Below are 12,094 nucleotides of genomic sequence, written 5' to 3'. Positions count from 1 at the left end.
ACTCTTCCTCCTTGGTTGCACATCCCGGAATAGGGAAAACGAAGGAGTTGTGCCTGATGTGGTTTTGGTGGGAAACGGTGGCGCAGGATATACAGAAATATGTGGCAGCTTGTCCTGTTTGTGCCATCAATAAGCCCTCACATAGTAAGCCCTCTGGTTTGTTACAGCCTTTGCTGATACCCCCTTCCCCTTGGCATACCATCAGCATGGATTTTGTCACGGATCTTCCTTTGGTATCAGGCTTCACGACCATTCTCGTGGTGGTGGATCTGTTCACCAAAATGGCCCACTTTATACCGCTTAAGAAGTTGCCCACCGCTAAGGAGATGGCCATGGAGTTTATGGCTTCGGTCGTGAGGTTACATGGGCTGCCTACAGCCGTCGTTTCAGATAGGGGGGCGCAATTCGTATCCCATTTCTGGACGGAGCTCTGTCTGGTGCTCAAGATGGAAATACGGTTGTCATCTGCGTATCATCCCCAGTCGGATGGGCAGACAGAGCGCACCAACCAGACAATGGAACAATATCTGAGGTGCTTGACTACGTCCCTGTCATGCGACTGGGTAATGGCTTTACCCATTGTAGAATTTGCATATAACAACAGCATACACACAGCCCTGGGAATGACACCATTCTTTTGTTCTATGGGATACCATCCTAGGGCCCTAGTTATACAACCCACTGGGCACATGCCAGCCATTGACGAAGTGTGTAAACGATTGGGTGACATCTGGGAAGTGGCTAGAGGCAGGTTACAGGAAGCCAAGGTGGCTATGAAAGTACAGGCGGATCGCCATAGGGTTTCAGCCCCTGATTATAAGGTGGGCGATCAGGTCTGGTTGGTTTCTCGTAACCTGCGGCTACAGGGGTCGCGCAAACTACAGCCCCGGTATGTAGGCCCTTTTCCGATCGTACAGATAGTCAACCCTGTGGCGATGAAGCTGTCATTGCCATCGGAATATAAGATACACCCAGTATTCCACACCTCATTGCTAAAGCCCTTTATTCCGTCCGATCAGGTCTTGCCCCCTCCCGCTCTGGTAGTGGTGGATGGAGAGGAAGAGTTCGAAGTTCAGGCTATTCTTGATTCTAGGAGATGGAGGGGTAGGTTGTATTACCTGGTAGATTGGAAGGGGTATGCTCCGGAAGACAGGACCTGGGAACCTGCTGGAGGGGTACATGCGCCCCGGTTAGTGAGGCTGTTTCATAGACAACATCCCAGGAAGCCAAGACCTGTGGGGAGGATCATTGGGGGGGGGTACTGTTAGGATTCGGTCCCCAGTCCTCTTTCTCTGACCATAGCTGTTCACCATCACATGACAAGCCAGCAGTATAAGAGGGGAGTCCTACCATAGTGTCGATGCTTGTTATTGCAAACCTGTGGGTTCCTGCTATTTTTGGTTCCTGAGAAGCTGTTGGTTGTTGCCGTTCCTCACGGGCTCGTGAGGAACCTTGGAAAATCTTGCCTTTTTCCCCGTATCCCTTACCTTGATTCCCAGTGTGGTAACTCCCTGTTCCCGTTCCCCTCTGTTTCTTTGTAGTGACCCGCCCTGTGTTCCCGTAGTGAGTTAGTTAGCGTACCTGTTTCCCGTTCCCCCCTAATCTCTTGTTAGAGGTTAACCAACGACATCCAGGGGCTCCTGTTTGTCAGACACTGTTTTAGTGTCTTTTTGTTTCCTTCAAACTAGCGACTTGTAGTTTACCTTGAACGGGCGCTAGCCGTTCGTTCCTGCTGCAAGTCTTGTGGAAACTATCCGCCTCGTTTAGGGCGGATCTGACGTTGTGAGCTGTATCCCGGCTGGGATTCATTTTACACTCATTTTCACACGTGAGACGAGTAGTATCGGTTCTCACTGTTTTTGGTTTTCCCCACTCATCACCCTTTTTGATATACAGGGGTTTTTTGTTCATGCACGTTCCTTTGGCATGTTTTTTACCCTGTGAAATCCTGTCACGCCCAAACCTTAAACACTCGATAAACCTGTCCTATGGTTACCAGATAGTCCCCCTCGAAGCAAAACCTGCATTTGTTAATGGTAAGTGTCAGTGTGGTGAACTGCTGGATATGGTCTTTTGTTACTGTATCAGGATTGGGGACTGAAGATTATTGTGTGCTATACCTTTTTGTTTCCCTGTCCCTGCAGGTGCAGAAGCAAGGAGGAGGGTGTTGTTTGAATCTCCGTTCTACAGGGGTGGAAGGTTTGGAGCCTTTGTTCCCCCCCCCTTTTCTGGTTCAACGGTTAACTCATTTGTGCCATCTAGTGAGTGACCGGTGAGTCGGGGAAGTGGTTGGGACTTGCCACGTTCCTGCAGTGTGTGGGTTGGGCAGGAGCCTAACAGTTAGGAATTAGCATTTACAAAACCTTGAAAATTAACTTTTTCAGTGAATATATATATACATATACACATATATCCAATAATATCCAAGTTATAACGCACTCTCAGAAGCCAGGATAGTACACAGTGTTGCTTTATTGCTGTTACGCGTTTCGGAAGTTTTTGCTCCCTTGCTCACACAACAATCCATCAGCTCTCCACCATTTACATACACAGTTCGTGCTGGCTATAGAAACAGGACTGCACATTTCATTATGGCTGACATCTTGGAGTGTGTTCATGTTACACTATTGCTTTACTCCTGATGTTTTACTTTTCTTGCAAGAAAATCTTAATCGTTATCTCAGTTAAGTACATTTACTTTACTCTAATGTTCTTATTCTTTCGTCACAGTGGCTGAATGCGCTAGTACGTTTCGTTACCCCTCTTCTTTCGCCTAGTGGCTTAATAAGGGTCCAATGTCTCTGGGGAGTGCTTTATAAAAACATAAAGTGAAAAAACGTGAACTTAAGTGAATAAATCTTTACATTACTGAGTGACGGAATCTTCTACTCTATTTTGTCGTGAGTTCTTCCAGGTGACAGGTTCAATTGCTCGTGAAGTGCACGTGCTCCCTAATCTGAGCGTCTTGATTCTACCTGTCGGTTTCGTCTTTCAATGTAGGTCTTGGCAAACGCATTCTTTCTGGATTAGCTGGCAGCCAGTTCATACAGCGCCTTTAGTAGGAAAAAGTTCCATATGTGGCTAATGTTCCACGGCAGCCGCTTTCTCCAAATTAAATCCTGCTACCATCCAAGTTATACTCCAATTGTTTTCGTCATCCAAAAAACATTTTCCACAGTTCGAAGGGCTCAGAGAAATCTCCTCCGCCAGCTCTAGCTGTTTGGCCGTATTCGTTACTCCAATTGAGGCGGGCCCTTCACGAGGGCCACTTCCATTCTTTTGCAGCAAAGTCACTGCTTCACAGCCGGTGGGCACTTCTAAATTGGATTCTCTCCATCGTTGACAATGAAGCGCCTCTCCCAAGCGAGCCGGGGTCGTTTCCCAAGGTGTGTCAGACACCTTACTCACATCAGCAAACAGTAAGTTATTCAAACTCACCAACGACCACTCCAATCGCGCTGTAATTCAGATCTTTTTTAATGGAGACAGCATAGCATGACGCGTTTCGCCTATTCAAGGCTTAATCATATGCAAACTATATATATAAGCTCAGATCCTGCACAATTTAGCAAAATAAACCGCACTCAAAGGGGGACGCATTCGTAGATTTCTTTATTGCGGTTTGAACAGACGCGTTTCGGCGTCAAGCCTTCTTCGGTGTTCATGACACCAAGAACTTAGAGCATTAATAAAGTTTTTCATCACAGCCCCAAACAATCATCATAAAGAAGGGACAACATTACCTAAGAAGAACATGGACGCCATCTTGGAGTGTAGCACAGTATTCACATTATACTTCTAAATTAAGTGCTTTCAATTGTTGTTTTACATATTATTGCATCCAGATCTGCTGAGATATTAAAATTATTATGCCGTGTATCGGCACTTATCCCTATATCCTTTATAGGTAGGGAACATCACACCATACAAATTCAATTTATTGTGGAAGCCCCATTTCTATGGATCATTAAAATGAATCGAGAAACTCCATAGACTAATTAGTCAGATGGTGTGGGAGTATTTATCACGCCGTGTATCGGCAAAAGACCCTTCCAAAAACAGTGGCTGTGGAATTATCAGTCTCAATTAACAGTTTTAGGCAGACATCTGGCACAGCTATGGGCACCTGCTTTGCCCTCAGCTATGCAAACCCGTTCGTTGGCTGGTGGGAGGAGCGGGTGCCCAGGCTGTACCAGGTGCAGAACAGCGGAAGAGTAATTCAGTGGCACATGTATATTGATGACCTGTTCATTGTGTGGCAAGGAACGATGGACACGGCTTACCGGTATATCAATGTCTTGAATGATAATGAGTACAATCTGCACTTCGGGTACCATTAGTCCAGTGGTAGTGGACTATTTGGACCTATATATTCCTGATAGTATTTCCGATTAAATTGGCAATACTAATAGCTTCAATAGGTCAATAGTAAATATAGCCAGGCTTTGCACTTTTGAAGCATGATGGTCAGGGCAGCTCATGCCAACAACGTTAACAACATAGGATGGTAGTGGTTGTTACTGCACATATTGGAATTTTCAGCACCTCTTTATTTACTGCTCGCCATGCAATTTTCCCCTGGTAGATGTTGTCATGGTCAAACCTGCCATAATTTGGTTTGTGAAAATGTGCAATAAACGCATGCATGTGAAACTCGGTGTTGTGAGCATCAAGTGCTACATGTCATGCCCTATTTTCCAATTAAAAGCTGCTAGCAGGATGTATTTACCACAACTGGTAAAAATACCTCACTCCCATCTGACTCATTTTCTATGCTTGGGGCTCTGATAAAATTGCAGTCCTGCTTCTATGTTCATACCATGTCTCGTTTTTAGGTTTCTCGCCTAGCGTTGCAGTGCGCAGCACTGCACGCACAGCGCGAGACCTCTTGTACGGGCTTCAGAAAACTGACCACACGCTTGTGCGTGTGGTTTTGCTTTCGCCGGCTGCAATTGGCTTTAGCGCGCTTTTAAAAAAAAAATACAGCACGCAATTAGGCAAAGGCGGGCTGATGTCCCGCCTTTGCTCTGCCCACGTTTCATTGGGGTCTCTTACGCGCACGGCGGACATCTGTTTTGCATTAATCGTGCCCGATAATGCAAAACAGATGTCGGCCTGTGGTGCGCACACGCACACCACTTGCATGCTTGTTTATGATTTCCCTGACTCCAGGCCAACCAATTTACAACTCTCTGCAAAAGGGACTGTATGCACCTTGTTTTAATTGGGCAATGTTCTTTTGAATTGCTACTCTTTACTGTTCTCTGCCAATTTTAAATAAGACACTGACTTTAAGTGTGCAGATCATCTGAATCATGTGACGTATTTCAACGGCGTCTAAGTCCGTGAGCGGCGCTATGTTACAGCTCCAAACTTTGCGCTCAACTAAAGCAGGACCTAATTTGGTCCTGCCCCGGTGAGTGGGCGTTGACCGGGGAGTTGTGCCCCGCAGGATTGTTAAAACGGACTGTACAGCATACCATCATCATGTCAGAAGCGCAAACATCACACGCAGCATTTTCTCAGAGGGGGTTTGTAAGAGCTGGAGGGGTGGCGCCTGGATAGGAGTTTTCACTATTTGTACAATTGACACACTAAGCACTGCTGGGAGAGCTAATGCATGGGAGGGATTGGTTGAGGGGACACAAGAGGTGCTCGTGACGCAGGGTACAGTGTCTCGTGCAACGACTCCAGTTCACTCAGAGGTACAGGCAAAGTCATTTAGCGAGAGGTCCTGGAGACCATCAACCGGCGGAATGTGCAGTAGATAAACTATGTACTAGAGGCACCTTTGCGAGCAAGGAAGGAACCTGGTGTCCTCGGCTGGCCGTTTTGTATCGATGATCTAGGCTCGGTGAGCTCGGCAGTATTGCTCATAATTGCGAAGGTGTTAAACCTAGTCCTACATGCCTTTCGTTGCTGATTGTGGTGTTGGCCGGTCTTTAAAGTAGTTGCCTTCGGTGTTCGCACTGTGGATCCAACGAGGGAAGGAAGATGTGAGAAAATGTAAGCACGCCCGACATTTAACTCCGCGGTGCATGCTCTTCTCAAACTATTTCAACAACAGAGGCATGTATTTTTGTAAATGAAAAGCGTCAGGACACTGGGACTGACGTCCAAAAACTCTGACTGCCACTGCAAATACCGGACATCTGGGGATCCTAAACCGGGGAACCCGCAGGAGAATACAATGAGAGAGCCAGCGATGCCCAACAACGAGGGATTTGGGTCTCCAAGGAGCTCACAGGATAAGGCAGTGGAGGTAAAGGTACAATCCTTGGACCACAGCAATAACATTGTGAAGATCTCACAAAGCAGGACTACGGAGGAATCGGAAAGAAGCAGCAACGACTTTATCAAGGTCCCACAGGACAAGACATCCAGTTTGATCGGAGGGTCTTCCACAGGCAGTGCTCAGGCCAACACAAGAGAGGGGGGCATTGTGGCCAAAGAGAGCCACATGACCATGGATAATGCAGTGCACCCACAAAACTAAAGTACACAGGGTAACCGGACGGTGTTGGCAGCCAATATTACCCCAGTGGTTGTCATCTGGGGAGAGGTGGCCCTCCGAGACCGGGCTAGCCTTCCAGCTTCAGCAGGCCAGGACTCCTAGGGGCCTGAGATTCTCAGGCCCCATCCCGCGGCTGATAGTTACGCGAGAGTCAAGCTCCTGCCGGGGTCCTTACGAGGAATGATGTATCCTACTCCTCCACCCCTGGGAGCTATGTCCCGACACCAAAGGGTTGGGGGACGCTGAGTCTCCCTGCTCGGACAGCAGCTGCGGGGGCTCCCCAGTTCCCTCTTTTTTTCCCGCAAGATGTCCAGCTCCTCATCTGCTGGCCTGTCCTCTGCCTCTTCCTTTGACGAATCGGAGGATGATTTGTTGGAAGTGATCTGGAGCTCCGCGGACATCAATTGATGCCTACACTAGGAGGTAGTCCTGACGACTGCACAGGGGTAAGTACTCCCTGCTTTTTATTTAAGTCTGTCTTTTGTTTATGTAGCACATGTATCATGTAAACATCACTTCAGGCATTTAGACATGGTAACACTAAGGGACATTTTGGTTCTGTGGGGGTCTTTGAGGAGTTCTACATCATTGAACATTTTTTAAATGGTTTTTATTAATACACAGATGTTGGTGTGAGGTTTATGGTTAGAGAATTTGTGAAACTCAAGTTCACCATCATAGTGGTGGCTTGGGGCTAGATGCAGAGTTCCATTTCAAGATTACTTATTGAACAGCTGATCGTATGGAATGGGGTTTTCTAGTGCCTTGCATGTTCCTTGGTACACCAGGTAGGAGTTCAGGGGCCCTTGCTAGAGGTCTGTTGCAATCTAATCAGATTTGAGGTGTGACCCTCTTGCAATATTCCTTTCTCATTACGTACCTGGCTCTCAGCTGAAATACCTTTTGAGCAATGTTTACCTTTTGATTAGAACAATAGCATTTTTTGGTGAGCTTAGCTCGGGCCAGAGGTCCAGCTTTACTTAGGTTGTTGGCCCAAAGTTAAAGGGTTAGCACTATATACCAGGCCTTTGCCTTCTTTCTCCCTCCTTTATGCAGATCTGCAGTAGAAACCTAAACAGTAGAATCTTTAAAACTGAAGAAGTGCTTCTGCAACAGAGTGCAAACATGAGTATATTAAAATGCATTTACTTGCTGTTTTTTCTTTAGATGACAGATAGTGTATGTTTTTAGGCTTCTGTTCATTCAGTAGCTTTTCTTGTGCTTGGGGTCAGTGTCTCTTGTAAATTTGATGGCCTGCCTATCACTAACTTTGGTGTATAAAACTGAGAAAGAGGGGTGTTCTTGGGGATTGGTATTAGTGTTGAGCTTGAGGTGACAACTTTTCTTATATTTATTAAAGTTCAGACCACCAGAAATACACCTTATGAGACGGCAGCTGGGAGTACATTAAGTATTTAAAGCAAATTACAGCTTCATTGAGCCACTCGGTAATGCGGTCGGCACTTGTTAACCATGTGTTCATTTATTGAAGACGCGGTAGGTGTGCATGTATGTATCTGTCATAATGGCACGGCCTCTTGAGTGCTGATTTTGAGAACACTGTCACAGATGTTGAGGACCATTACTTGATGAAATGGCGCTTCTGGTAGGTTTTGACAGCTCAGTAACTATTCTTCTAGACTGTGTGCTGTACTTTCCACTTTCATTGATGTCGTTTGGAAGTGGTCTGTTTTCTATTTTGGGAATTTTAAGCTTACTCCATTTATTGGTTGTGCATGTGCTAATTACAGGAGCTTGGTCCCTCCGTTTATGCTCTCGTTCAGCACTAGAAGTGTTTATTTAATATTATTGATAGGGAGTTGTGCAAACAACATTTCAACTTTTGTGTTACCTTAAATAACAGATCTATAACAGATGTATAACATGAAAAACACCACCTGAGGTTGTAGCACACGGCACGTGCCACGTCATATGAACAATCCTCACCATCAACATCTCTTTCTTATTGTGCACAGCTGCAAGGGGCCACCCTCTGTTCCACTACCACGCATTCTTTGTATTTTTCTGTAGAATGATCTGGGAAGTGTGAGCAGACAGGATTGTGTTGGTGGTTGGTTTTTTATTAACAATGGAAAACATTGTAATTACGGTTCAGCTGTTGTAAGTCATTAGAGCGCCTATTAGTTGATTTAGTTGAAGAATTTGTTTCAACATTGTGACAGCGCTGGCTTTTAGGTGTACTTTTTTAAAGAAGGGGCAGTGTTTTCAATTAGGGAAGGTGCCATATGTTCTGATAGTAAAACGCAGCCGGTGCTTATGATATTCTATAGCACCGGCTGATATTCTAGCCTTCTGAAGGTTCAGGCAATATTTTTTACATTCCGTGGACTGAGGCAATGGCCTTTTAAGCGCTTTACACACTCTATTAACTAAGACAGCTGGTGAGAAATGCAGTAACCCAAACAACCTTCATGAGCGCCATCCATGCTGCTCATAAATCTTCCTATCTAATCCTAACTCTGTTAACAGTGGCTTGTCTTATTAACTCAGTGGGCCAGCGCGGGCACCAAATGCATTTGAAATGCAAAATATCTCGCATTTGAGAGAGTTTAAGCTATTGCCATTGTAAATGACAGTGCCTTTTAATCATCTATTTTCAAAACAACACAAATAAAAGGCATTGTCATTTACAATGCCAATAGCTCAAACTCTGATAAATGCGAGAGCTATTGCATTGCAAATGCTTGTTTGCTTTACAACAGACTTCAGAGAAATTTAATTTATGGTAGCTAGCTAGGGATTATTACTATTTCTGGTGAAGCTGAATAGACTTCTGCGACCAGATACTCCTGAGCAATGTAAAGAAGGTACACTGTGATTATGTGATGCAAGAAATGATAACAATAACAAAGCCTCTAGAAAGAAATTGCAATTTTGTAGACAGCAGGTTACCTATTTAGGTCACCTCCTGTCTGAGGAAGGACGTGCACTCACATCAGATCGCATTCAGACTATTTTAGATACTCCTGTGCCCCGTACTCAGAAGGATGTCCGTGCATTGATTGGCCTTACTTCTTTTTGTAGGCAGAGGATCCCCAGTTTTTCGCACATTATTAAACCTTTGTTGGCCCTTTTTGACTAAAGACACTCCGGTGCCTTTCCCATGGACAACAAGTATAAAGAGGATCCCTGGAAAAAGCAATTCACTCACTCGTTCGTACTAGTAGTAATCACTGGTCATAAACTAATTTATACCGTTCACAGACTTTTTTTATTAAAAAAGCACACATAAATAGATAAAACAAAATGCATTACATAATAAATTTTGTTATTCAAAAAAGTGATAACATTTCATACAGCAAATAAAAAACAAAGTTACAAAATAATTCATCAATGTATACAGATAAAACAGCACAAAGAATAACGCATTTTAAGGTGTCAACAGATCCTAACCACGTTTGTCACCACTTAATCTAAGGAAAATAATACAACTCCTATGAACCAAAAGCACAACCCCAAAGAATCAAGAACTACCATTTCTGATACTAATTGCAAGATTCAAAAAGCCCTGATAATGTTTTTAGGACAGATCTCTTTTCACAATTGATCTTATACCAGAGATTTACTGGGCTTGAATTCTAAAAACAAAAGAAAGCGTCGACGCGTTTCGGTGTCACTGCCTTTGGATATCGGCACACCTTCCTCAGGACAATTTCGAAGTCCCTTGGGGTTACAATCATGTATCCTTCCGGTGTGTAAGAAAAGGATTGGTTCAATACATTTTAAGGACATTTCTAATTAGGAGAGAAGATGTTACCTATTTCTATTGTGTATTATTCATAAGTCACAATACTATATATCTTATTTAAGATGCAGGGTGTATACATTTTCACATTCCATTCCATTTATTTTTATACTTTAAGTTACCTGCATTCCTAAAGGCTAATCCCATTTTCTGATACATAGTTCATCTCTTCCACCCTCCGTTATAACCTAGTTGATGACCAGTTCGATATAGATCCACTCAAACACTCATACATACCATTCACTCACATTATTACTGACCTTAGAGTTAAAAAGGTCTATTTCTTTTTAAATCAGAAAGGCACCAAATCCACGTTGGACTGTGTCCTAGATCAATGTCTTTGGAATATACGTGGTCTGGAAAGATACAATATTATTTGTTTGAAAGATTATTAGATGTAAGACTAAGACATGTATTAGCCTACTAATCTGAGCTCTCTATAGATATAAGTAGCTCAGAGTATATAGAATTTTCTAGTATATTACCGTAAAGGGAGAATCCCTTGCCTTTACTTCTGTTCAGGTTTGTATGGTCGCCCTGACCGTATGGTAAAACACCCTCTGGATACCGGAGTTTCACCTTGTGCATGGAGGCCCCTGTACAGGTTAATATCAATAATTTTATTAAAATTTGGGTCGAGGATTATATATATCCCTTAGTTAAAGCTTGGCTAATAGCTGTATACGTACCTGTAAATATAGGGGATAGCCTCTTCCCCGTGGTATTCTTTTCCTTTTTAATTTCCCCAACTCCTTTGGATAGCGGTGAGTGGCTTTATAGGAGAGATGCCTGATCTATATGGAAAGGTAAATTACAGGTTGTTGTACTTATTCTGGATGTTAATATCAGTGAGTTAAATTTTTTTTAAGAAAAACCTAGTATAATGCTTGGCACTAATCATCCTAACATGTTTATAGGAGAATCTTACTGATCTGCATTTATCTGGATGGCGTCGTGCCTGACCGAACTAGACCATTCTATCTTGATCAAGGTACAAAAGCAGGTGTCTATTAAAGTTGTAAAATGACTCTATCTAACGTGAGGGTATGGAGGTCCCCATTATATTATTCTTCACCTCTCCTAGATACCCACTTATGTCATGAACGTCTTCCCCTCTTTTCTAATAATATGAGGCACACAGAAAGATCCTACTTTAAGGTAGAATAGACTTTAAAATGAACTCGAGAAAAACCTGCTTTAGATTGGATTGGCTTTAGGTTAAACTCGAGTAAGAGGTAGAGTCCCGCTTTGGATAGGAGTCGACCCACCTTGACGACAAGCTAACATTTGGTTTGACTTGCTCCCATTTACATAGTCGGGTCCCTCCCGCTTACCTTTGCACTGATCTGCTCTCGAACTGCCACGGGTACACCTGCTCCTGTATGCTTCTCTGTTCTTTGGGTCCCATGCAGCCCTCATTTATATACTAATCCTGATTCTATTGGGTCAACAGTATTCAGGTGTGCAGGCATAATTGCGAGACGCGCATGCGTAGAAGCGCCGAACTTCAGATATAACTAGGCGCCATTTTGTAGTGGTGTACTTTCTCGGATGGGAATAAAGAATCCCAGAAAATAATAAAGGGCTCTAACTGTTTTACCAATGCTGACTCTTATATCATTGCTTACTGTATCCTAGTCTGAGGGATATATTTACAAGGACTTATTTTGTTTAAATTTAAATTTGCATATCAAAGTTAAAATTATTTCCATTGAATTATCGGACCATTTTTATATGTAGATTATTGTTCAGTGCCGACAAGTCAGCCCTATGACGGAATGCTATTTTACAGAGAGTGTAAGCATATGATTCCC

This window comes from Lissotriton vulgaris, chromosome 2_1 (assembly GCF_964263255.1).
Source record: "Lissotriton vulgaris chromosome 2_1, aLisVul1.2, whole genome shotgun sequence".
In the NCBI taxonomy this organism is placed as follows: domain Eukaryota; kingdom Metazoa; phylum Chordata; class Amphibia; order Caudata; family Salamandridae; genus Lissotriton; species Lissotriton vulgaris.
The sequence above is the reverse complement of the archived record's forward strand: the minus strand, read 5'-3'. Positions refer to the sequence as shown.